The sequence below is a fragment of the Mus pahari genome, chromosome 20, assembly GCF_900095145.1.
Source record: "Mus pahari chromosome 20, PAHARI_EIJ_v1.1, whole genome shotgun sequence".
NCBI lineage: Eukaryota > Metazoa > Chordata > Mammalia > Rodentia > Muridae > Mus > Mus pahari.
This window is the reverse complement of record NC_034609.1, coordinates 6,966,940-6,969,977: the sequence shown is the minus strand read 5'-3', so window position 1 is coordinate 6,969,977 and position 3,038 is coordinate 6,966,940. Positions and strand designations below refer to the sequence as shown.

Below are 3,038 nucleotides of genomic sequence, written 5' to 3'. Positions count from 1 at the left end.
GTTAAAGAATGCTATGAACATTAGCTGAGGGCTGTCAAAAGCCTAGTTCTATTCTACAGGTCTTTGCAAATATGCTTAGGTGTAGGTACAAAGGAGGGCACATTTGAGAAGGGAGACCCATGTAAAGAGATGCATACAAAACAGCAAGGCTGCTGTTATGACTGGTTTACACACGTTTGAATATTTATTTATGGATGGTCTTCAAATACAAAGCATGGATTCTTCTGGTACTTTTTTTTTTTTGTATCTTTACTATGTTTGAACACAAAAGCCAACTTTGTGAATGTAAAATTTCTTTTTTATGCTCAGTAAGCTCATTTCTAATTCATGCTACAAACACAATAAAAATGCCAGGCCTGTATTGTGAAATCCAGTTTTCAGAGAAATGACCACTTAGTGTTTGTGTAAATTTCTCTTTCTGTACACCAACAGTACAGGTTTTAATGTGTTTGTTTTGTTTTCTTGGAAAGTATCACATTTTCTATTTTGTTTGGGTAAGAACTCAAATATTGTGTCACCCACCTCCAATTTCACCCACTGTTTCAACTGCTACAGAAGGATTCTTTTAAATGTATTAATCCACAAATTTTACAGCAAAGCAATGCTATTTTCCTCCATTATTCCCACATTATTTAATATCTATTTTTATTAAGTTAAATTAAGCAATTTGTTTTAATTATCATTGATGGTGGCTTTTGATGACAGAGCCTCCCTACATAGCACACATTGGCCAGAAACTCAAAATCTTTTAGACTTTAACTTGCAGGTGCAGAAATCACAAGCATGCACTATCATGCTTACATTTTATCTTTAAATGATGCGTGAGAATTATACATGTCAATGATGCATTGTATTAATTACTTTTCTCTTGCTGTGATAAAATACCATGACCAGAAGCAGCGAGGGAGAAACAGTTCTCTTTAGCTTCTGGTTCCTGAAGCATAAAATTCACCATGGTGCAGAAAGCATGGCACGGCTGCAGGAGCTAGAAGCTGGCTGATCACATTTCATCTGTCCACAGGACACAGAGGGAAGACAGGAGGGGAGTAGGCTGTGTATAAATCCCTTAGAGCTCACCTAGTGAGATATTTTTCTCCAGTAAAGCTCTACCTCCTATAAATTCTGTAACCTCCCACAAATTGGCCCTCAAGTAGGGACCAACTGTTTAAATATACAAGCCCATGGGACACGTCTCAGTCAAACCATCACAAGTGTACCATGTGATGACTGATATATAAATTATGCTTAAATTAAATTAAGTACATCAATCCCCTCAAACTACTATCACCTCTTCATGGCAAAACATTCAAAGTCATCTATTTTAGTTTTTCAACACACATAAGTGCTATGTTATCACCTATAGCCATCATCTTATAAAGGCTATCAGAAAAGTCCTTCATCCCTCAGCCTCTAACTTAGCGTCCATGACCACACTTTCCATGACCCAGGTTCACCCCCCAACTTTTTATAACCATCCTTTAGTTTTTATTTCTATATGAGCCTTTTGGATTCTTCATATGAACAGCATCAAACAATATTTGTCCTTTGCCCAGCTCCTTTTATAGAATGAAACAGATTCTGCTTCTATTTATGTTGTGAAAATGACAAAGTTTCACACTTGTATAAAGGGTGAATGTTTTAAGTGTTTGGCCATATTTTCTTTACTTCCATTTCTTAGTGTTGCCGACAGTGAGCTGAGGAGGCTGGCTGCAAATACCTCTTTCTCTGATGGATTCTATAATCTCAGGATTATATATTCCTGAGTGGGGTTGTAGGGTCATATGATAATTATTTTAAGTTTTAATGGAACTTGTATATTTTATTCCACAGTGGCCATGGTAATTCATATTTACACCAACAGAGTGCAAAGATCCCCATGTACCTACACCTTCACTTGTAATTATTATTTGTCTTTCCAATGATATCCATTTTTATTGACGTCCGGTCATTATACCTCTTTGTGGTATACCTTCAGTAGTTTCCCTTATGGTTCTTAAAAAAATTTCACCGTGAAGGTTCATCTTGGTTTCCAACTTGACTGGATTTGGAATTGAGTAAAAGGCAAACCTCTAGGCACTCCTGTGAGGGATTTTCTGGGTCAGTGTGATGGCTACTCTTCTTTTCATTTTCTTTTCTTTTCTTTTTTTTCCCTCCCACTGTGTGACCCACTTCAGTGCCTGTCGCCTTCAGGCATGGAGGCTGGGCAATGGTTAGGAACCACAGTTTGCTCTAGCATGGGACACAATGAGAGGCCCATGGGGACGAGCCTGCCATAAATGCAAATCCATGCATGTGATAGCTATCTTTATCATCAGTTTGACTACATCTGTAGTTAACTAAAGCCCTAGCAGCTGAGCACACCTGCGAGGGACTTTTCTTTTCTTTTTATGACTGGATCATTTGAGGTGTCAGACCCATCTTAAGTCTGGGCTACACCTTCTGGTGGCAGCCTATATAAAGGGCATGGCAGAAGGAACGGCTCATTCTTTGTCCGCTTGCCTTCATTCTCACTGGCAAGTCCAGTCCTTCACTGGTGTTGGACCTACTTCTGTGGAATGCTGACATATACTGAAAACCAATTAAGATATCCAGAAACCTAGAATGAAGAAATATTGATTCTTGATTCCCACTGAGAGATAGTAATATACTAAATATATATATATATATATATATATATATATATATATATATATATATATATTCTATCAGTTGTTTCTCTAGAGCTTAGAGAAACAGAATCTAGAAGCAAGATATTGTGAGTAACACAATCAGGTTATTAGAACTAAGAGGAGCCAAACTGACTGTGGCATTTCTGGTGTGAGGGAACAACCTTGCTTTTCATCTGACTTCCTTTTTGTTTCTTTCCCATTGTTCTGGCAAATTTTACCCAATCACTGTTGCTGCTGCTGCTGCTGCTGCTGCTGCATTCCTTACTGTTACTGACTAAATACTTAGCTCCTTTGGCCATTCAGCATGGACTAGAGACAAATGATCCCCAGGACCTTCCAGGGCCTCAGTGTCTGAGCAGGTCAGCTGAG

At 38.3% G+C, this 3,038-nt stretch overlaps 1 non-coding gene across 1 annotated transcript; it reads right to left on the bottom strand.

The window, feature by feature from the left end:
* Positions 1–2,154: 2,154 nt before the first annotated feature.
* LOC115062734 lies at positions 2,155–2,290 on the bottom strand. The gene has a single exon (XR_003842663.1). It is a non-coding gene; the product is annotated as a small nucleolar RNA SNORA42/SNORA80 family (small nucleolar RNA).
* Positions 2,291–3,038: the final 748 nt, after the last annotated feature.